Source organism: Furipterus horrens, unplaced genomic scaffold, assembly GCF_987537825.1.
Source record: "Furipterus horrens unplaced genomic scaffold, mFurHor1.1.pri manual_scaffold_7, whole genome shotgun sequence".
NCBI classification, from domain to species: Eukaryota; Metazoa; Chordata; class Mammalia; order Chiroptera; family Furipteridae; genus Furipterus; species Furipterus horrens.
The window spans coordinates 32,234,459-32,258,046 of NW_028327177.1; the positions used below are offsets into that span (position 1 = coordinate 32,234,459).

The 23,588-nt window shown below is 41.5% G+C and overlaps 1 long non-coding RNA gene across 1 annotated transcript; it reads right to left on the reverse strand.

Moving 5' to 3' along the window:
• Positions 1 to 4,091: 4,091 nt before the first annotated feature.
• Positions 4,092 to 14,900, reverse strand: LOC150004242 (uncharacterized). The gene is made up of 3 exons (XR_016512279.1): positions 14,775 to 14,900; positions 6,054 to 6,155; positions 4,092 to 5,952 (listed from the first exon to the last, which is right to left on the reverse strand). It is a non-coding gene; the product is annotated as an uncharacterized LOC150004242 (long non-coding RNA).
• Between the last annotated feature and the right edge of the window lie 8,688 nt (positions 14,901 to 23,588).

Sequence of the window (23,588 nt, forward strand, 5' to 3'; positions counted from 1 at the left end):
GCAAGTCATTGCTGTGTACCAGTGGTATTAGAATGTTCTTATAACTCTATTTACGTCTCTGGGGTCTCCCTCTAGGGTCTAATGTAGTATAGAGCAGTTTACAAATAAGGTCATCAATTTCATCTAGAGTGAGAACTTGCTCTTTCCATTTGACTTATATACAAATTAACATTTTTTACAATGCTTACTATGTTCTAGGCTTCGTGCTATGTTCTGTCAATGGATAAAAGGCTAAGAGAAAATCTTTGTGCCTTTAAGAACTTGTGGTCTAGCTAGGTAAACATTAACAGGAATAATTATGAAGCCATGTGATATACAGAAGTATTCAAAAAATACTTGAGGAGAAAGGAGAAGGGATTTAGTTCTTCCAGGTGGTGGACAGAGGATATATGCTCATGTCTAATAGAATTTCCCCTGACTTGTGGCATGTTGGGAAAAAACAGAACAAGGCAGTGATTTTCTTTCTGTAAATAAACGGAATACCATAAGCTAACTTTATTATTTAAAACAATTCTCTAGTCTGATATTATGTACTTGCATGTTTTTTTCTTTTACATTGTCCTTTATGAAGTCATATGTATTCATATTTGTTTTCTTTAATTGCAAAATAAAACTTGTCAATCTCACAGTCTGCATTTTCTTGCTTTCATTCATTATGGGTCCTTGAAATCTAAAAGGTTGGGAGCCCTTGTTATAGATCAGTGATTTTCAACAGGTGTGCCACAAGAATTTTTAAAACATGCAAAACTGACTAGTCAGAAGCACTGGCCTCTTTTTCCTTAGATTGCCAAATTTAAAAAATGACAACAGTCAACACAATAATAGCCATCTGTAATGACTCAATCAAAATTAACCTTTTTTTTCTGTCAGATCAGCTACAAATATATTTTTTGGCGTGCCACTGAATTTTAATGATTAGTTTATGTGTGCCATGAGATGAAAAAGGTTGAAAATCATTGTTCTGGATGGTTATATATTTGAGCCCGGATTGGAAGAGTGATGCTCCTGTATAAAGAAATTCCTGCTATTGCCTGCCAGAAGTTTAACCACACTGACTTGAAGGGGAAATTAGACTGGTTTTGAATATTTTCTTGCTTGTGTCTGGGGGAGTGTGTATGTGTGTGGGGAGGTGGTGGTTTAAGAGAAAACCTGTGCCCGCTATGGTACAGAATTTGAACTGTATGTAGCTTTGGAAAGCTGCTGCTGCCAACACAAACACTAGTTTTAAAAGGATTGTTCCCCATAAAATCTTATGAAGTTTAGATATAATTAAGCTTGATGAATATAAACCTCCTACTTCTTTCTAAGTGTTAGGTTAAAAAATAAGAACCTTTGTAGATACAGGCCTTCCCCCCCCCTAATTTTTTTCAAGGGGATGGAAGAAACATTAAGCCATCAGCTCTGAGTCTAAGCAGGGCAGCCATAATAACATCTTGAATGCAGCCAGGCTGAAAGCTGGCTGGGCCAAGTGTCCCTGCTTCATTTCACTTCCATTAGCAAAGCTTTTCATCTATTTGCAAGTGGATGTCCCTAAGGAATTAAGCTATATCCATAAATTTAGAGATGCTTCACCTTTGAAGAGGGGTTGAAGGAGAATGACAGAAATGATAAAAGAACTGAATAATATCAATAGATGTTTAACCAGAATACAGGGATTCTGCTATCTGAACTCTGGGGCAGTGTACAGTTTATCTGCCCTGAGGTCCTCCTAACATAAGTACTTTAAGAAATGATCAAAGATTTCCTTGAAAACTTGCCACGTGATACTTGTAACAGGTTTTTTCCCAATCTCCTGAGCATTTGGAAGCTTTCCCTGTGTATGATGTAAAGAGGGCTCTGAGGTCAGATGTGCTCCCCTTAAATCCTTTCTTGACACTTTACTACTGTCAAGTCACAACCTTGCTAAGCCTGAGTTTTCTCCTCTTTACACTGGAAATAATAGTTTCTTAACTCCGTAAGGCTGCTGTAAAGAAAGTGATAAGCATGCAATAAGCACAAGCTACAACTATTCTCCTATTTTAATTTTTATTATTTTTATTTCCTTCTTGGAAGAGAGCCTCTCTCCTGCCCCTTCTCTACTGTGCACTGTCTACCATCTTTGAGTTAAGACAACCTGTGTGCTACTTTCTTCTTTCGGCTTCCTTGAAACTACGGCATCTGTACATGAACAAAAAAATTATAATAATGTTTAAAGGGAAGATCATTTACTTTGGTTAACTCATATATTTAAGCAAATTAAACAAAATTTTATATCGAAATATTTCTAGACAAAATCATGTAGAGATAAATGTTAAGTATTTAAGCAAATTATACATTCTATTAAAAATCCACAGGTTTTCTTCTCCCTATGACCTTTAGCAACTCAGCGGTGGAAATATTGGATGGAGATAACACCCTAGTTATGATGGGACAATGGAATATTACACATCCTTTCTGGTTTCTGCTTTGCCAAGAAAAAAAGAGAGAGAGAGAGGTGACTTTTAGGGGTAGAATCATGACATGATCTGGCACACAAAGGTGTGCTTTGAAGCCTGTCTGTCCTGAACTGACTAGCTAAGCTGTTGGAGGTCGAGATAAAGAAGCTTTGGAGGCCCCTCTACTCACACACTCCCAAGCAACACGTTTTATCATTAAATTAAAAGGGGGTGGAGAGGTCACAAGATTATATCTCTTTTTTTTTAGAAATGTTGAATTGACCTAACCTTGAAGAACAAGACTATTTTGAGTCATTAATTCACTCAACCATTAATTCCGGGACACCCACTGTGTGCCAGACACTGTTCTGAACACTGGAGATCAAACAGGACCAAGTCCCTGTTCTCATGGAACTTGCAATCTCGTGGGAAACAGTACAGAAGATACCCCTTTCATGGTACAGGAACACCCTAAGGATGGACTTGGTGGCTTATGTACCTTAATCACACTGCTTAATATTCACTCGGACACTCAAGTGTATGTTTTCATGTCATTATACTAATTAAAATTGAACTTCCAGTTAAAACTGTGAGTGTTTTGATTTCTCAAAAATGACTGACATAGCTTTACAGATCTATTTTTGTCCTGCTGTCTCAAGTTTATGTTCTTTGTGGTAGCCAACAAGGAAAATGCTACCTTGACACAGCGTAATGGTACAAGCTCTATGTTATCCATGATACTTGAGCTATCTGTGATACTGACATGCTGAAAGGAAACCTTTGATTTAGCTCATGTAATTTTGTGCTTTAGACATTGGAGTTACCTAGCGAGGGTTTTACTCTTGTATATTTAACTTTTTTTTGGTATGCCTTCTTAAGTTTCATTGTAAATTTTAACGAGTCAGAAAATCTTGGCTGAGCCCAAAACCTGGGTAATATTTATGTGCTGGAAAAGCCATAAGAATGACCTTCAGGTTTCTGTAGGTTGGTACTTTATAAAGGAAGAGGGTTTGTTTTAATCTTAATCCCCGCCTCCCCCTCCACCACAACTCTTGTAAAACACATGCAGTAAATTAAGCAGGGCACATTAGGTGTTGCATTTCAGCTACAGAGTGATATCTAATACCAAGTCAACATTTGTTTTTAACTCTGGATGCACTGTATTAAGTAGTTAAGAACAAGTTTTCTCTCAAATATCCCACACAGATTATTTATTAATTACAACAGGAAATATCTACAGATACAACCGTCACCGACGTGATTTCATGTTCTTATACTAGTTAAAAGTAGCAACTTCCAATTAAATTGATTTCATGACATGATCAATGATGATGATTATTGACTGACATCATGCCCTCCCTGATGAGATGCAATGGGCAGTACACAGTATCACGTTGGTAATATTTTTACCACAGAATGTTTAACCAGAATCTAATCACGAGGAAAAACAGACAAACCCAGATTGTGGGACGTTCTATTAGGCAACTGGCTTAGACTCTTCAAAAATATTAATGGAGTGAAAAACAAACAAACAAAAATTGCATAAATGCTCCAAATTAAAAGATTAAGGACATGTGCGGGCTGAGTGATGGGGAGCTAAATCCAAAAACAAGTAAGAGCAGAGGAGAAGGGAGAGAAGGAAGAAAGAAAATACCAATGAAGGATATTTAGGTGAAATTGGAGAAATTTGGATATAATCTTTTTATTAGATAATCCTTTTGTATTGGTATTAAGTTCCTTGAATCTGATTGTCATGAAGTAGAATATCTTTGTTCTTAGGAGACATGCTGAAATTTTGGGGTGTGAAATGTCATGAGGTCTGCAACTTTCAAATGGTTTAAGACAAAAGTAAACATGCAGAAAGAAACAAACAGCAAAATAGTAATTGCTGAATCTAGGCGGAGGAAATATGTGTGTTGATCGTATTATTCTTTCAACTAGGTTCAAATTTTTCAAAATTAAAAAGTGGGAGAAAAGAATGTCTATTTGACGGTAATTATTATAGAAAACTGAAATGAAATGTGAACCTCAAAATAAAAGACCTTTCCAAGTGAGAGGCAACAAGCATTAATTTTAGATGAAAGGATAGCTATTCGAGAAGCATTGATTCAGGCAGAAACCCAAATAAGGTTCTGATTAGGAGGCAAAGGCAATGGGAATATATGAGAAAGAGAAGGGGAACAATTACATCAGTAGAAGGAAGGCATTTCTGTTGGTGCAGATAATATAACGATGTTTATCCTAAAGATTTTTTTAAATTTTTCAGTCTGGTAGACATCAGTATGGTAGTCATAATATCTGTTTTCTTTTTGTTCTGCAAACGGTTCTTTCAAACACAATGTTGCTTAGATTATCTTGCCCTATTTTAAACATTCCAAAGATTTGAGACATCAGATGTGCAAGGAAGTTCCTCTGGCAGGACAGCTCCGGCTCCATTTTAAAGTAGCTCCATTTATTATTTTTTGCAAAAACAGAAGATTTAAGAAAACACATGCACGCAGTTGAGTTGCCACACCTCACAGGAATAAACCCTGGACAAGGGATGGAGCTTTGCAATGAGACTCACAAGTGTTTTGTTCTTGTGCATCCTCTGCCGTCACCAGATAGTGGGCAATCTGCCTAAACTCTCTGTATTCATTTGCTGGCCTCCCATAACAAACTATGTGACTTAAAAGAACAGAAATGTACTGTCTCACAGTTCTGGATGCCGGAAGTCGAAATCCTGGTGTCAGTGGCTGGTCATGCTCCCTCTAAAATCTGTACAGCAGAAGAATCCTACCTTGCCTCTTCCCTGCTGCTCATGATTTGCCAGCAATCCTTGGAGATACCTGGCTCAAGGCTGGAGCAGTTCAATCTCTTCCTTTGTCTTTATATAGTGTTCTCCCTCCTGTGTCTGTCCCAGTATCTCTTTTCCTCTAGTGAGGACAGTAGTTACATTGGATTAGGGCCCACCCCAACAACCTCATTTTAAGCTTGATTATATCTGCAAAGGTCCCATTTTTACATAAGGCTGCATTCATAGATACTCGGGGTTAACTCTTTGACATATCTTTTTGGAGGGGAGAATTCAACCTATAACATTCTCCATCCTTGTTTCTCCAACCCCCAAAGAAGAATGGGGGATGCAGTGAAGTTGATGAACCAAGATGACATCTGAGGTCCCTTTTGCTCTGAGGCTCTGTGTGTCCTTAAGGATCAAGAAAGACTTAGTAAGGAGGAAGTTGCAGATCATTCCAAAACAGAGGAGCAATACAGCCTTTGGAAGACATGATTCATGCACATTCTTGGCACAGCAGGCTGTTATATCTGCTCATCGCAGTTACTCTCTTTGTCCTTGTTTTTATTTGTCTGGATGATTGTTGGTCAAAAGTTTTAAAACCAAATTCCCATCCTGTTACACAAAAAATTACATAAAATAAGGTGCTAAGTATTTTTTAAAAATTGTTACATCACAGGTGATTTCAGAAGTTGGATAAGCCACCAGCTGGAGCACAGTAATGAGGAAAATCAAGATCCTTCTCTGTCTTTGTCCTTCAGGCTAAAAAAAGGCAAGAAAAGAAGAGAGGTTGTTCTATAATAAATAAGGGCAGTTGCACTTTCAAACCAGTCTGCCCCTCCTGCTGGGTCAGCTCTGGGTACCTGGAGGAGGAGACCCTTTGAGGCCTTGGTCAAGTAGAGAAGGCAGGGAACAGCATAAAATGGAGATGAGAACGGTCCACAATCTTCCCTGATGTCCTAGTGCTTCAAAGAGAAAACTGTGTCAAAGCCAGGGAAGGAGAAGGCACTGAACAGTGAGTTGAAAGGGGACTTGTTCCCAGAACCCCAGGCCCACTGTCCTCAGTGCAAGGTGTGTACAAAGATGCATTTGCCTCTCTCCTGCACCTCCCTCTATGTGACCTAACGTGGACCCCAGGTCTGTAAACCAGGGCAGGGTGGTAGCCCATCTGGGGAATCTCTGTCTTGTGGGCAGGCAGCAAAAACCTCAGCGAAATGAAATCTTCTCCAAAATTAAACAGTGCTATTTTTTTCTGACTTTCAGAAATTATTTAGATAAACAACTAGTAATTTAATTACATTGCTGTTGTGAAAGCCTGCTTAGTCACTTGCTGCCAACACTAGGTAAAAATACTGAGAATTCACAGCATCATCATTATTCTGGTCTTTCTTGGTCATTCATTCAACAGTGGGGATTATGAGTTCATCAACATTACCATTAATGCCTCTTATTTTCAAGGCCTCTGTCTTAGCTGCTGAAAATTGCATTGTGCTGGATGGAAGCCTAGATGTAATTTCCCTTAGTGTTATAGTGTTATAGCATCTGCATTCTTCTACGGCTGTATGTGACTTTACAAGTGATTTCAATATCTTTTTATTTAAAAAACTAATTCATACATAAGTCTCAACTCTTTTTTCAACTGATTTGGGAGAGAGAAGTGGGGGAGACAGAGACATCGATTTGTTGTTCCATTTATTTATGCATTCATTGGTTGATTCTTGTAAGTGCCCAGACCAGCAATCTAGCCCACAACCTTGGTGCATTGGGATGATGCTCCAACCAACTGAGGTACCTGGCCAGGGCCAAATCTCAACTCTTTTTAAAAATATATTATATATATATATATAACTCTTACCCAAGATTGCAATGTGAATCATGTGAAGTTAATATTTACAGACAGTACACAATTCAAGAAAGTAACTGCCTTGGCAGCAATAGACCAAGGTATGGCCAGGAAATAATGAGATCGATGTGGTGATAATCAGTCATAGATCTTTATGGTCATGCATTGTGTATCTCTGAGATTTACAATATAAAAGAAAGGGGAAGAGAAAATATGGTCTTAAATTAGAAATGCAAATCATATGTATTGTACTTTTTATAGACATTGGGATCTACTCACCAAATCATAGAATTTCAATATCCGAAGAAGACTATAGATGTCATTTTATCCATCAGTTATGGATACTTATTTTATCAATTCCACATTCCCTCTCCCATCATTCTAATAATGTATCAGTTATTTTTTGCTGCATATCAAACAACCCCAAAACTTAGTAACTTAAAAAAAAAAATCACTGAATAACTGAAAATTCTGTGTATTGACAATTTGAACTGAGCTCAGCAAGGTGGCTCTTCTGCTAGTCCCGCTTGGGCTCACTCATGTGGCTACAGTCAGCTGGCAGCTCAGTCAGAAGCTGATTGAAAATGGATGGCCTCACTCACATGTCTGGTGGTTGGCTATGGTGCAGAGGTAACTACTGTGTGTCTGTAGCATCTAGCAGGCTAACCCAGGCTTTTCACTGACCACTAGGTTCCAAATGCAGCAAAAGAGAGCAGACCCCATTGCACAAATTATTTTCAATCCTCTGTGTCTTACTTGCTAATGTGTCACTGGCCAAAGCAAACTGCATGGCCAAGCTCACGTGCAAGGTGAAGAGATAAGATTCCATTTCTTGATGGAAGGGACAACAAAATAAATGGAAATATGCATACATTTGTTTTTATTTGGAAATGAGGGTCCCATTCTGATAGCTTCAGCATGGATCCCCTTAGTATTCAGTATTGCCTAAAAATAGAAGGGGAGATAGATATGGACCTATGTGCATAAAGGACCAAAAAATCTCCTAAGGGAAGTGAGAATTCATCCTAAGGGGAGAGAGAGAGAGAGAGAGAGAGAACCACAAGATTGTTCAAGGACCTTGAGTTAGTACCAGGGGTGGGTATGACCCAGCACAGCCCTTGTCTGTCCCTCAGCTTGTCCCAGACGTGCACCTGAGAAGACCCAAGACCTGAGAAGAGGCTGTGATAAAGAGAACACAATAGGATTTCAGTGAAGTTTTTAGGGAAGACATGGGAATTTAGAGGGTGATGGGAACATTCTTCATTTGGGTCTCTGGTAGGGAGGGGAGTCGGGGGGCTGGACCCAGTCTACTTCTGGACTACAGTTGATGTGGGAGATGAACTAACCTCAGGCAGGCATCCAGGAACCAGCCATTGCAGGTCAAGGCAGGAGACAACATTCATTTTCATGCACACACAAGACATTCTCTCAAGTCTCCCAGAGGAACTGGGGGACATTGAGGGAACAGACATTCCCATAAAGCAAACAAGGCGGGAGCTGGAGCAACATTTTTGGGTCATTGTTACCTTGATTCTGTTTCTGGCTTCTGGCTTCTGGCCGTCCATGTTGAATCAGGAACAGGGATTAGAGCTGTCCCCTTCTAACGAGCCCTGCTTTTTAAACTTGGCCCAGGCAAAACTACATAGTAGTTTGTTTTTGACATTCCTGAACCTCCCTCATTGATTCAGTTGAATGGTACTTAAATCCTTCAACCTGCATAAAAGAAGCAGATGTCTGACTGTTGTGCAAATTGGGTTTCTTCTGAGTAACTGCCTGTTGTGCATCAGTTTTGGAATGAATTCTACAACTTCACCCAGTTTGGTTTAAGGGACAGCTTTTATTGGGGAATGGAAAAACCAGTAAGGCAAATCACACAGAAAGAGTAGATAAGAGTTCCTTGTCTCCACTAGTCCCAGAGACAGACAGGCTAGGGTGCTGTGTAAGAATGTATTATGGGTTATATTCTAGCAGAGAACAATATCTCCCTTTATTCTACCCTTTAATCTATAAAGCAAGTATAAGAAAAAAGTCTTGTCAGTGGGGGATACTGAGGCTGCTTAGTCCAGGAAGTCTGGATTTGAGGCCCAGCTGTTCACAGGAATTGCTGGGAAAGCCAGTTGCTAGCACCTGGGGACCTTGAGATGCAAATGAGCTGCAGTCCTCCTAAAAGGGGCAGGGCACTACCAGTCCCATATAAAGCTCAGCATAGGTGCAGCCCTTCTGCTAGCTCATTGTCCGGGTTATCAGCATGAGCTGCCAGGGTTATTTTCAGACTACACTTAGTGACGAGTCTGTAGCCAGGAAACCTAAAACTTGCTCTCATGGCCTCACAAGAGTCCCTTTACCTCTCTGACCCTACTTCCCCTACTCTGTAGGTTGGTAAGGAATGAAATGAGAGTGACCAAACAACCAAAACGGGAGGCTGGCTATATAGCCAGTGGTACTTTCCAGCATTCTTTTTATTTATTTATTTTTGTTTTGTTTTGTTTCCTTTCTTGTTTTTTAGAATTAAAAAGTAAATCATAACCAAACACCCAAAAGTTGGTAATTTGTCCAAAATGTACCTTCCAAATTATATCCCAACAGCCAATATAAATTCAGCTCATTCTTCTAAGCCTCTAATCCTAAAACCAGTATAGTGAAAAATTGGTGCTTTGAATAGTAAGCTGGGAGCATTTCAACATCCCCAATCAGAAAAAGAAAGGAAAGGAATATGGACAAACTCACATGAGGGGAAGATTAACCAAAACTTTTAACATAAACGAATAAACAAACAAACAAACAAACAAAGGGTGGTTGTGGCAGACACCGGTAATTGACCACCCACCAGACAGCCCCTCCTTCTGTAAGAAACAAGGACATAGTGACTCCCAAACCAGTAGAAAGTCATTAGTAACAAAGGGCAAATGTAATTAAAGGGTCTTAAGGGCAAATGTAATTAGAGGGTCTCTGAGAAGGGAGCTGACAGCTCTGGCATATCTACAAACCACAGAAGGGGCATTTAGATAACCGTGTTAGATTGTAACTCCTGAGTAACCAGTAATGGAGAAACGGGGAAGAAGGAGAGGGGAGGGGGAGCTGATCGCTCTCACTTTAGGGCGAGGAAAGTATCACTTTAGGGTGGCAATTTTAGGGTGGGGAAGATAATCACTTTCAGGGCAATTTCAGGGCGGGGAAGCTTTAGGGTGGGGAAGCTAAGACTATAAAACCAGCCATCTTTGTCTACTTCGCGCGCACATTCTCCTGGCTGTGAGGGTGCGCCCGGCTCTGCAGACTCGTGAATAAAGGCCTCGCTTTACTGCTCACATCCTGTGTCCCAGTTTTTATTGTGAGCGTTTCTCACACTCCTTGCTAACAGAACCCTAATTTTGCGCAGCCTTCATGGACTTAGGACAAGGGCTCCTTGACAGCCTAAGGAGTAGATCTTTGCTGTTCTTAGTCAATCGTGGTGACTCCATAGGCTTGTGATGTGACTTTGGCCTAAGGGATGCGACAGAAGGTCTTTGGGGATTCCTGGGAAAGGGTCTCCCTGTTCTTGATAGAGAATGCCTGCTCAGATGCTGCCTTTAGATTTGCTGTGTGAAGAGATAGCACCTGGGCTGGTGGCACCTTCTTGCAGTCCTGGAAGATGCCGACAATGAACACAACCTTCTGAGAAGGTCACAGTAAAAAGATGCAAATAACTTAGATAATATCATTAAACCACTAAAGCCCGGAAACTGCCTAACTCTGAGCTCACTGTTATATGAGATAATAACTTCCTCATTTTCTTTTAAGTCAGATGAGTCAGGGTTTCTTTTATTTGCAGCCAAATACATTCCTAAGTGATGCACTGGTTTAGATTTGTTAGTCAACTTTTTAACAGGAAAATGTGAATTAACTAATCTCGTTGTAATAAATAAAGGATTTATTGTAATGGATATAAAAGAATTTTTAAGTTAAAATACTCTAAGATATAAATTACTATAATTGTCTTTCTAAAAATCTGGTTCTTTATATATTGCCATTTAAAAAAATTATTTTTAAGCATTTCTCTTTGCAATCTATTGACAAATTAATTGTTTGGTGAGCATCAGAGAAATATTAAATACAGATTACCTTGGAGCATTTGCTAGAATCCAAGGAGGTCATGTTGTGATAGAATTATTGTAACAGAACCTCTGGGCTGTTCAGATTAAAACAGAACCCACAGGCTGTTTAGTTAGGGGCCCAATTGCCTGAGACCAGAATTACAACTCTCAGTTCTAGAGTTTAGTGAAAAGAAAAAAAGAACTGTTTATTTAACAGTTAAATAGATTTAGATCATTTGCAGATTTCTGCTGTTAAGTCTTATGTTCTTTAAAATACCCACAAACACATAGTTCTGCCTCCCCCTATCAAACCAGGCCAGCCTTAGAAGAGTCGGAAACACTGTTTCCCTACTTCCTAGGCACAGTTCAGCTTTACCAGTAGTTGCCAATCACTCAAATCTGATTGGGGATGTCCTCTGCTTATATATCCCTGACTGCATCCTCTGACGCAGTGGGTGTTGCAACCAGTTCTGACCATTCACATAACCCTATGCAGGCTCTGTAGGCTCCTTCCGTACCATCCCACAGTTCAGACTCCTCCCATCTTCTTGGGTCTTGGAAGTATCAAAGCCATTTTGCATAACAAAGACAGTAGCAACTAGCCCCAGGCACGCAAAGGCGTCTCAAAAGCTAGGCATTAGGTGATTTAGCCTTGCAATGACCCTTTGAGATATAGTACTAGTATCACCTCCATTTTACAGATAAGGAAATTGAGCTGCAGAGCTTTGAAATAATTTGCCCGAGATCACACAGCTAGAAGGTGTCAAACTCAGTAACCACGCTCTTAACCACTACATTCTATTGCCTCTTGCCAAATGTACTGGTTGTTCATGCTGGAGTCAGTGGTTTCTGTTCCTCCGTAGAAGGAGCTACATACAAAGCAGGATTATAATTAGGAAATAGCTTAGTGAATAAGAAGGCAGAGCAAGAAGAGTCGGTGACATAAATTGAAAGGCAATGGCATCAAGACACACAGTGCTGTGAAAATATACCCATTACAGGGATAAGGCAACTGATTTGGGGGAGTCATAGAACACCTTCCCCTGGATACTGCCAACTTCTGCTGTTCTGTGCTTGTGTTTATTTTCTTTCTTTTTAAAAAATTTCTTTACAATTATGTCTGGAATGGCAGTTTTACTTTTATTGATGCAGTCCTTCTCTTGACAGCATAATATCTATAGTGATGTTCTCGCTCTTCCTGTTCTGAGTCTAGGAAATATTTTGTGTTTAAGTTGACTGATTTACTGCACCCTTCCACTGGGGGTTGGCTTGACTAGTCAAAGTAGCAGAGCTCTGATTGGCCTTGCTCTACCCTTCCCTTCTCATATCTTATCTAAATCCTGGAATTTTTTTGCCACCACCACCATCTCTGTCAAAGTAATGGAGACTAACCTGATTAAAATGATAGACCTTGATCTTCCTACCTAAAACTTTTTTCCTCTCCTGTCGAGCTTCCACATGCATGCTCGACAAATAGCCACCTTAGATGGCTGCCTGTTGACTACAAAATAAGCTCCTTGGCCTGGCACTGTAGACTCTTCCTGATCTGGCCCCCTTACCATCAGCATTACTCCCTACCATGAATCCTCTCTCCTTCAGCCTCTTGCTTATTTATGTTCGTCCTACCACCTAGGTACCTTTCCTTCCATCTCTACCTATGCCCCTTCCTCTGAAACCTGTCCCTAATAAGGCTGGCTGCTGGTCTCCTTCGTCATCCCCTCTTTCCCATCAGAATTACTCTCTCTCTTCCAGCGTGTCCCCTGGTGCCGGCAGCAGGACACAGTCTAGCTCACATTGTGTTTAGCTCTGTGGTGGTGGAGTCACCACACAGGTCTGGAGTCCTGCTGCCTATTTGAATTCATTTATCCCACTGTTGCATAATTATCCATTTACCTGCCCCTTCCTCCATTTGACTGTCGGCCCCATACCCCCAGGTCTGTGTCTGATCACCATGGTCTCCTCAGCCCTTAGCTGAGTTCATGGCATTAAAAGCACCCAGTAAATATTTCCTAAAGGAGTCAGAGATGAAACTAATTAATCTCAGTTGTTCTTTTTTCCAAACAGTGCAACCTTGGGAAAGTTATATAACCTGACTATAACTTTGTTTCCTTACTTATAAAGGAGGTAATAACATCTGTTTTGTAAAGGTTATTGAGATCACGTTTTTTTTTTTTTTTCTTGTAAATGCTGGGTGGAGAGTGACTATGAGAGAGATCTATGTCACATGAGTAGTGAGGAACAACACATGTAGTAAAGGTAATATTAATAATAACTACAACTATTTTTTTTTTCAACCTTGGTATGTGCCCTGACCAGAAATCAAACCCGCAGCCTTTTGATGTATGGGAAGATGCTCCAACCAACTGGCCACCCAGCCAGGGCCTACAACTTTTTCCATAGCTGTCACTATCCAAGTGTTTTAGACCATTAAATCATTAACTACTGCCAACTCTTTGAGGAAGGGATTATTATACCCATCTTACAGAAAACAAAACTGAGTCTGAGGAAGTGAAGTACTGGCCAAGTGGCAGAGCTGGGATTCAGAGCATGCCGTAGAGGCTAAGCACTGCCATTTCGGGTACCGTCTCAGGGAAGAGCTGGTCGCTGGCTTCAGGGAGGCGTCAAGCAGAAGACCTGGCCTGAGCTGTCCTCATTTCACACTTACCCTGAATAAGTTGAAGAGAGAAGGCACAGCGGGTGCTACAAAGACCAGAGGAGAAAACCAAAGCAGTCCTACAGAGGAGCTGGTGCACAGCAGGAGCGAGGAACTGAGATTTGGTTGGGGAAGTGCGAACCAAATGCCCCAGGGAGCCGATCCACAGCAAGGGCAGAGGTCAGGAGGGAAAGGAATGAGCGCTGGGAAGCAGAAAAGCAGCGAGGTGGGCTGCTGGACAGGAACAGAGACGCTGCTGTGTAACGAGATGAGGTACAGTGAGGCCAGGCCTATTCTGGGCAGCTCTCCCTGAAGCTGAAGGACACAGAGGTCGGCTCTCTTTTCATGTTCACAGAAGTGAGTCCATGACACGTGCACACACACACACACACACACACACTTTGAGACTGAGCCCCATCACACCCATGAATCTTTTTAACTTTCTTTCCAAGTTTTGCCTTTGCATTTCCTGATGTCTCTAAGAGAAGCTGCGTCTCTACAAGAAGCTGTGGACGGGGAGGAAATGAGGAAGGAACTGAAGAAAGTAGCATTCAGCCCTAGTTCTTGAGTCGGAAGCTCTGATCCTTTCAGTCCAGTGATTTTCAACCAGTGTGCCACAAGTATTTTTAAAACATGCAATACCTGACTACTTCGTCAGGGGCACTGACCTCTTTCCTTTTAGATTGTCAAATTAAAAAATGACAATAGCCAACACAGCAATAGTCATCCAATGTGAGTGAATTAAAATTGTACCTATCTTTTTTTGTTAGATCGATTAAAAATATTATATATTTTTTGGTGAGCTGCAGAATTTTAGTAATTATTTTATGTGTGTCATGAGAAGAAAAAGATTGTAAATTGCTGTTCTAGTTCATCTAAGAGAAATGTGACTTAGTGGTTAAAGGTAAGACCTGGGCTCACATACATCTTCACCATTTACTGCCTAAGTGAAATTAATTATTCTGCAATATCTAAGTCTGTTTCCTCAACTGTGAAGTGGAATAGTAAGAGCACCTACCTCACAGGGTTGAGGGGAAGGTTAAATGGAAAAGGTTGCTCCTGTGTAAAGTTGGTCCTTGGTAAGCAGACATCATTATTCTCTTTAAATCTGCTCAGGGATTTCCTGGCTGGTGTGGCTCAGTGTACTGAGTACCAGCCTGTGAGCGGAAAGGTCACTGGTTGGTTCCTGGTCAGGACACATGCCTGGGCTGTGGGCCAGCTCCTCAGTGGAGGGTGTGTGAAAGGTAACCAATTGTTTGGATTGTTTCTTCCACACATCGATATTTTAAAAATAAATAAATAAATAAAATCTGCCCAGGGGTTAATAGTGGTGCATTCACAATTTGTCTGTAGGCTTCTCATTCAGATGGTTTTGGATTTTGATAAGCCAGACTTTGCAGACATCAACAGATGAGAAAAAAAGAAAATAAGAAAGAGTGCTTTCTTCTAGAGCTTTAAAAAATGGACCCCAACCTTTGGGAAGCTGGTGAAATGGGCTGAGAGCTACAAGGCTATAGACCCATATCTCTGGATACCTTTGGGGCACTTCTGCACCTGGCCCATCAGGGGGTCCTCACATGTGGCCACCTTGGCGGGCCAGACCTGGCTGTGATTCTGGCGTTCCTAAACCTTGCTGCCTGCCGTACCTCCTAAGGCTCGAGAGTGCTGTCCACTCAGACATAGCTCACTCTCCCAGCAGACATATAAAGGCTGTGGACTTGCTCATGACAAGTGAGGAGGAAACAGGGTGAGTCCCTGAGGGCTTCCTCTTTCTTCTCCTTTATCTGGAAGCCAAAGGACAATACTGGGCATTCCTGGTTGGCTGATTCCAGAAAGAGAAAAGGGACATCTCTGGCCTTCCAGCTAAAAGGACCCTCTAGAGCCATCAGGTCCAGCCTCTCAAAGGCTCACTGCCCAGCTTTGCTTGTCTGCAATGTCCGGACCCTGAGAAAGAAGGTACGTACAGAAAAGGGCTTCTAGGGGCTAACTGGGCTCAAATTTACAAGCAGAGCCTAGCAGACATTTCTACACAGAGTCCTCTCATGCAAACTGTACATCAGGAGAAGCCTGCACTGAACTGCATGCCTCCCACACTGAACTGCCTGCCTGCAGTGTGTTTCTGCCATCCAAGCCAGTCCTTAGGACAGAGATACTCAAACAGTGTTTCAATCAATAGGACTGAGGCTTTCCCATTCAGCTGGAGCTGCACAGCTATATACCCCGCATCAGCATCTTTGCTGACCAATCAGAGAGGTTCCAATTACCAGTAAATGGGATTTCTGGGCAGATAACGAGCGTAGAGTCTCCCTTCCTTTATCCCTTATGCTTAACCAGTAGGCATGCTTAGAAGCTGATATTTCCATGACTGGTTTGGCTCAGTGGTTTGAACACTGGCCTGCAGACCAAACAGCTGCTAGTTCAATTCCCGGTCAGGGCATGTGCCTGGGCTGCAGGCCAGGTCCCCAGTTGAGGGCGTGAGAAAGGCAACCAATCACTGTTTCTCTCACACATTCTGTTTTTCTCCCTTCTTTCCCCTGTATCTAAAAATAAACAAATAAAATCTTAAAAAAAGAAGAAGAAGAAGAAGAAGCTGACCTGGAGATCCTTCTTTGAAAACTTTTCTTTGCCTAGTTATCTGATGGAAATCTTGAAATGTTTTGTCAGAAAGCAGTGGGGAAAGACAGAGGTATTGCTGCTCTGATGTCAGGAGGTGCCTAGGGGCCCCACAAAGCCAATCAGCCGCACCACAGTGCCGTCTGGCATAGCACATGCCCTCGTGAGCTGTGTAATCAGAGGCAAGTCACATCACCTCTCCGGATGGCAGCTCTTTTATTTCAGCAATAGGAAATGTTCACAGCTGCCCTACCTGCTTAATACTGTACATTGTTGTAGGGGTGAAATGGCATCGTGTACAACAAAAGGCTCCATAGAGGCAACAAGCCATACACATGTAAAGGATAATTACTGTGCTAGTATGGCTGCCTGCCCTTAGCTGGAATTAGTCTGGAGAATTTTATTTCCCCAGGTAAAGCTTCTTTGCTTCCAAGTTAAAATGGTTAAATTCCCGCAAGATAGGGCTAGGAATTGATCTTCTGTCCTCACTCACAATGGTATAGTATCTCTTGGAGACAAGTCTAAATGTTATCTCTGTACCTACTAGCACTTAAACAAAAAATGTATGTCCTTGGACTTGAAAATTATTACCCACAGAAGTCTTTTCCTCTGCAGTTGTGCAGAGCTATTCTACATCCACACAGAGCTGGCCACCTTAGGAAGACTAGCTTATGTTTGAAGAATATTTCAGGAAAGATGCAGGGACTTTAGGGGATGGAGCTGAGAGCATGTCACTGCTGATCAGTTTACTCACAGAGGCATAGATACTAAAGTTGGAAAGTTATCTGGACCAAAATCCTCATTTTAAGATGAGAAAATTATGGCTCAAAATAAGGAAGTAAAATAGGTTTACTAATAGGTTAAGCAGTTATTTTTGAAACTATCTGATTTTATGATTTCCTGGCCAATGTTCTTCAACCTACATCATGACTACTAGGATCACCACCAACAATCACCGCATCAGCTACCCTTTACTGAGCAATGAGTATGTATTAGACATTGTACTAAGCTATGTATCTACTCATATATTCACTCATTTATCTCCTGCAGAAACTAGTGGGGCTGATGTTGTTCCTATTTTACAAATGAGGAAAATGAAGCTCAGAAATAGTGATGATATGTACATCAATTCACAGTGCAAAGCAGGAAGGGGAACATGTTTTGTGATTGTTGCTGTTGTTTATGTATAACATTGTGTCTACATATATATTTTTAAAGTTAGAGATGAAAAATCATTCCTTACCCCAAATATCAAGGACCCTAGAAAATATACTCTGAATTGAATGGCCACACAAAGCGCACCCTGACATGCAGCTCAACTTCATACTGAGGGCGTGGAGCTTCTGTTTTCTTCCGCATACCAAGTTTCTAAAATTCAAACACAAGATGAGTCAGAGGAGAATTGGCAGGCTTTTGGCCACAGTGAAAATATTCGTTTCCCTAATTGCTCAACAGCAAAACATGGAGGCTAACTAGTTTGTGTGCTAGGAATGTTAAAAGCATTTTTCAGCCTTAATGTTGCTTTAAAAAAATTAAACCAACCTCTGCTACCCCTGCTGAGGTTTCATGCTTAAGACCCTATACTTGGGCTTTTTCTCCTCTTTTTTTTGTGGGAGTTATGATGAGAAACTCACCAGGCCTACAATCGTCAGTTGCCACAATAAATTTGCCTGCTCCTTAACCTCAGTATCATATTTTTGAACTTTTTTTAAGAAGTGTAATTCCTCTGTGAAATCTTTCCACACTCTGGCACAAGTTAGAGATCTTGAATTTTAAAACTCTGAAATGTATTTAATTATAACTCAAAAGATCAAAGAATATGTTTGAGAAATTCTGCCTTCCCTAAAATGCTAATTGCTTTAAAAAAAATGCTATGAATGAATGTCTTAAAAAGCATCAAAATAAGTTCCTGAAATTTCTCCAATACAAAGTAAAAGAATAATAAGGAAGAGAGAACAGCCATCCCCAAAATCAACCCAGGCTCTTCAAGCCCAAATAGAAACTGTACAAAATTTGACAAGAATTTTAAAAACATAAAAACAATCCTATGGTTGATTATTGACTGTTATTGTGTTGCGGCTACATAAGCGAGATTGAACACTCCGGAGCAGTGGATTAAAGCAAGCAAAGGATTTTTATTCGCCGGCGGTCGGGCAGAGAACTTGTCTCAGACAAAGCACCAACAAAAATGGGATTTTTGGGCAGGGGTTTATATAGGATTTGGCTCCCTCTCTAGTGAGAAGCAGCTTTTGGGAAGGGGGTGTGGCAGGACAGGGCTGCAGGAGTGTCAAACAGGAATAAAGTTCTCAGGGCCAAAATTTCGTAAGGCCATAAAGTTATCTCCTGCGGCAGCATAGCTCTCCAGCCAGGGACGAATTCTCTGCGAAGCAATTTATCTTCAAAGGGCTAGATATCCTGTAAAATATAACTTTATAAATGTTATAAACAAGACACAAGCAAGTAGAAGGAGATAGAGGCTGAGGTCTTTTTAGCTTGTAAATCACTAATTGCTGCAACAGTCCTGCCTTACATTTCTTTCTCTAAGGCTTTCTAGCAAGTCTTTGCTGCTTCTTACAGAGAACATCTGAAGCTCCTACATATTTACGTATTTAGCAAACCTCTGCAACTTTTTACAGAGAATAGCTGATGCCTCTACAATTGGAATGCAGTACATAACGTTCACAGGAAAGAGAATCATGACGTTCATTTAACAGGACATTTAAAGAGAAGAGTGAGCTGTCATAAGCAAGGTCTCCATCATCACTCTTGCTTTCCCTGTCTCTTCCATTCATTTATCATGTGTTCATATATCTGTCCATGTCCAGCATTTCAACACTTAGGGACTTGAGTCCTTACTAAATTCTAAGCTCTTGAGATCCAAACTGAAACTGTCAGGGTCTATACCCTTGAGAACTGCTCTGTCAATTGGTGGGAACAGACACTGCATAAATCACTATGATAAGCTGTAATACCTGCCACAATGGAGACAGGTAAAAAATAGAATGGGGCTCAGGTTGTGTATCTTTGGGAGTCAGGGATGGATTTACCATGGAGGTGACACCTGAGCTGGAGCTTAAGTGCTAACTAGCAGTTAGCCAGCCAGGAACAGAAAGGCAGTATGGCATTCTAGATAATGAGAACAGTGGGTGCAGGTGCCATAAATGAATGAAAAACTATGATGAATTTTGGACGGTGATATTGGTACTGGGGAAAAAGAGGCAGGAAGGCTGGGCCAGATTCAGAAGGATCTTTTATTCCAGGCTAAGAATTAGGAATTACAGGTAACTGGGAACTAGAGAAGATTAAGGGACGACCTGGCTTGCTAGATATATGTTAGAAAGAGAACTTGGCTAGAAATATCAAGGGTAAGCTGGGAAACAGAGACCAATGAGAATTATAGGGTTGCAGGACTATCCTGGTGTATTAGGGTTCTCCAAGGAAACAGAACCAATTGTGCGTGTGTGTGTAAACAGATTTATTATGAGGAATTGGTTCGTGTGATTATATAGACTGTGAAATCCAGACCGAGGAGAATTGATGGCATAGTTCCAATCTGAGTCCAAAGGCATGAGAACCAGGAGAGACAATGATGTAAATTTCCGTCCAAGTCCCAGTCCAAAAGCAAGAGAAGACCATGTCCCAACTCAAAGACAGGCAAAGAGAGAATTCTTTCTTCCTCAGCCTGTTATTCTAGCCAGGACTTCAGTGGACTGAATGATACCCACCACACTGGGAAGGAAAATCTGCTTTACTCATCTACACATTCAAATGCTAATCCCATCAGAAACATCCCCACAGACACACCCAGAATAATGTTTAACCACCAACACTCCTAGTCACTAGTTTCCTGGTTGCCTCACAACCTTGCTCCTGTCAGTTTCCAGAGTGATCTTCCCCTAAAACCAGTCTGGGTCTGCCACCAGTCTGCTTGAAGTCCCCTGCTACCTTCAGGGTACAAGGTAACTTTCAGGCAGCGGCAGGCCCTCGCTGGTGAGGGGCCTCCTCTTCAGTTTCCAGGTGCATTTCCCCTCACCCTGCATCCTAGCCACATTACCCAGATCACTGCAGAAGGGACTGTGTGCTCACTCCTTCTTCCCAAGGGCAGCGCCCTCTACCTGAATACCTTCAGCCTTGCCTTCCTCTCCCTTCTCCCTGCCCTGGTTAACTCCTAATTAATCTTCAAGACTCATTTTAGGCCATTCTTCTGTTTCAGAAAGCCTTTGCTGACTTAGCCTTCCTCCTCGGTCTAGTTTAAGAATAGCGGCCATATGTTCCAAAGCATCCTCTTGTTTGCTCCCATTTGGCTTTTTTCCTGCTGTAATGTGATAATAACAGAAACTGCTCACCATTTTTGAATATTCACCATCTGCCAAGTTCCATGCTAAATGCTTTATGTGCACTACCTCATGGAATCCTTGCAACAACCGTTGGTGGTAACTGCAACTGGTAAGTAAGAGAGACAGAATTCAAAGCCAGGTAGTTGGGCTCCTAAGCCTGTGCTCTTAACCCCATGTACTATACAACTTGAATTTCTTTTGCCCTAGACCGTGTGCATGTTAAGGATACAAATGCTCCTTATATTTGTATCTACAGTGCCTAGCATGATACCTACCTAGCACATAGAAAAAAAGTTGGTTGAATGAGTGCAAATAAATAAGTGCCAACTTGAGGGTTTGTACGTGCAGGCAGCAAACCTCCAACCTGAAATTTTCACACTAGTGACTTTTCTGTTTGTAAGAAGCAAGGACATAGTGACTCCCAAACCAGTAGAAAGTCGTTAGTAACAAAGGGCAAATGTAATTAAAGGGTCTTAAGAGCAAATGTAATTAGAGGGTCTCTGAGAAGGGAGTTGACAGCACTGGCATATCTACAAACCACAGAAGGGGCATTTAGATAACCGTGTTAGATTGTAACTCCGGAGTAACCAGTAATGGAGAAACGGGGAAGAAGGAGAGGGGAGGGGGAGCTAATTGCGTTAGGGTGGGGGAGCTGATCGCTCTCACTTTAGGGTGAGGAAGCTAATCACTTTAGGGTGGCAATTTCAGGGTGGGGAAGCTAATCACTTTAGGGTGGCAATTTTAGGGTGGGGAAGATAATCACTTTCAGGGCAATTTCAGGGTGAGGAAGCTAAGACTATAAAACCAGGTTTCTTTGCCTACTTGGCGCGCACATTCTCCTGGCTGTGAGGGTGCGCCCGGCTCTGCAGACTCGTGAATAAAGGCCTCGCTTTACTGCTCAAGTCCTGTGTCCCAGTTTTTATTGTGAGAGTTTCTCACATGTTTAGCTGATGTTATGTTATTGTGAGCTGGTAGCTCTAATGAAATGAAATGCCAACCATATGGAAGGATGTTTCAATTTTTATTCCAGAATTTAAATAATAAAAGTTTAAGATTTACTGCTGATGTCCCTCCTATGTGCTCCCATTTTCCCTAACATTCTCTAACATGAAACATGTGATGTGTTCATGTAGCTCCTAGTCCATTAAATTGTCGGTTGTGTGAGGAAGAGGCCACCTGTGTCTTGTTCACCACCATATCCCCAGTCTAGTTCCTGTGTCAAATTATAACTGTCGCGTCGCGTCGGCAGCCGTCCGTCTCGAGAGACGATGGTGTAGCTTCTTAAGAGTCTATCTGCACCGCCGAGAATGGCTGTGCAGTCCAACTTGGGAGTGACACGGTATCTGTCTCCTCCCGTGTTGAATCGACATCTTGCGATGACGCTGGAGTGTCCTCTCCAGTGGAGCTGAAGCTACAGAGCCTGGGCAGGGTGACATGGAGGGTCTGCTGTTGCCCATGCAGCAGACCCCCCCTCTCTTCGCAGCTGAGGGATCCAAGGGAAAGACGGAGTCAATACAGCTTGGCTTCAGGTGCGCCGCAGGAGTTGCCGGTGTTGACTACAATGTCAAACCGCCTTAGGGACTCCGGCTCCGGATTTTCTGTCGGGGTTTACTCCCTTAGCCTTTCCCCTGAAGAGGTATGCCGCAAGGCAGCGGAGGTTTTTTGGAATCAGAGTTTTCCTTCTCTGAATTATAACTGTATGCAGTACATATTTGACTATCTGAATCCACAAATGATGGCTATGAACTGGTTCATTCTATTAGTCACATGAAATGCAGAGTTATTTCTTGATTATAACCTTTCATATCACCTATTGTTTTATCTTAGAATCACAGAAATTGAAGTTTTAAAGGTCTGTAAGTCACTTAGTGCAGTGGTTTTCAACTTTGATTGCTTATTGGCATTGGCTGGGAGACTTGCAAAATACTAATGTTCGGGTCCCAGCCCCAGAGATTCTGATGCAATTGGTCGACGGTGTAACCTAAGCACTGGATGTCATTAAAGCGCCTCAGGTGATTCTGATGTGCTGCCAAAGTTAAAAGGCACTGATATAACTCAGTGTTTCATGGATAAGGAAACTGAGGCCCAAATAAGTTAATTGACTGCCACATGTCACACAGCTTATTAGAACCCAGGTGTTCTGGCTCTTCGACCAGTGTCTCCTTCCACACTTCTGTTTTTCCATCTTGACTCATTCACAAACCACTTACTCTATCAATTCAATGTTTTTCTTAAAGTGACTCCCTTTTTAGCATTTAATCTGTTTATTTATTTATTTATTTTTAGATAAAACTGCCTGCTGAAGACTCTGAGCCTGAAACTTACTCTCTCCTTAAAACAAAACAACAACAAAAAAACCAGCAAGTGATAGACAGGAATAAACATGTAGCTTTCATTAAGTTAAAGCTTTCTCTTCAACATGAGGAGCGCCACCTGCGATCCCCTGGAGTGCTGGGCAGTCTGCAGGTGTGCAGTCCACTGACGTGCTGTGTGAAATGACAGGCAACATGCATCATCGGAGGTGCAACAGTTTCACTGTTTTCTTTGCATTGGCGATCTAATCAGAAGGGTTAAAGATCAAAATACATTAAGGGTAGAATTCTGGCATCAAAAGAACTGTAAATAACGAGTAAGAAAAGAAAAACAAAGCTTTCTTTGGATATGCTAAAATAAATAAATGACTCACCAAGAACTTCTTTTGAGTTTAAAGCTGTTCACAAACTATTAAGTTATCAGGTTCTGATGCTGATTACTAAATCCTCCCTCCAGGCAGAAAAAGAAAAACCAAAGGGTGGAGTGAAAATAGAAGATAAGAAGGGGATGGAAGACTACTGGGACTCTTCAGCTAAATCAGCTTTGATTAGATCATATTTTCTAATGCA